This window comes from Guillardia theta, assembly GCF_000315625.1.
Source record: "Guillardia theta CCMP2712 unplaced genomic scaffold GUITHscaffold_153, whole genome shotgun sequence".
In the NCBI taxonomy this organism is placed as follows: domain Eukaryota; class Cryptophyceae; order Pyrenomonadales; family Geminigeraceae; genus Guillardia; species Guillardia theta.
In genome coordinates, this window is record NW_005434521.1 from 25,776 (window position 1) to 26,628 (window position 853).

Consider the following 853-nt stretch of genomic DNA (forward strand, 5'->3'; position numbering starts at 1 on the left):
GGGAAAAAGGTGATGCAGTCACGGGGCGAAAAGGTTAAGGGGGCTGGAGAGAACAGGAGGAGAAGGAGGGAGAGAGGGATCAGGAGAAGGAGGGAGAGAGGGATCAGGAGGATAAAGTGGGAGGGAGGGATGGAGGGCAGATGGACGCAAACAAGAAGTAGCGGCAGCGCTCTATGTAGATACCTGAAGGAGACGCGAGGGGGAGGAGAAGAGAGTCATGCTCGTATTGCAGATGCCTCCACGTCTCTCGCTCAGCTTGATGTGTCGATGAGATGAAGTCGCTCTTCCTCTGACCTCCTCCTCGGGGCTCTGGTCGTGATGGCTCCCCGACGAGAGGGAGGAGGCCGACTCCTCGTCACCATGGCTTCTCTCTCCGCCCTCCTCCAGCTCTCGGGTTCTCACGGTCAGTCCGGCTACCGGGAAGCAGCTGTCTCGCAGCCGCTGGCTCCTCTTGCCTTCGCTCCCTCATGGGTCAAACTCGCCCCCGACGCTTCTCGGTCAAGGAAGGAGGCTGGGTGGAGGTGAGAGTGAGGCGGGAGGAGGTAGAGGTTCTGATGGGAGGAGCAGGCATGCGGAGGGCCCGAGACGTGTTCCGATCTTCCTCTCCTCTGCAGGATCTCGCAGGGTGAGGGAGGGCTGTGAGTTGGCATGAGCATGACAGGTTGTGACAGGTTGCTTGCAACCTTGAAGATGCACCTCGCCCCCCCCGTAGCGAGGTTCTTGTTTCATCGCCTCTTCCTGCCATCGCCTCATCGTTTCCTTAGAACATCTCGTTGAGCGGCGCGCGAGGAGACAAGAAGAGTCGAGTTGAAAACTCGAGCGATGTGCGGCCACCAACACTCTCCTCCTGCTT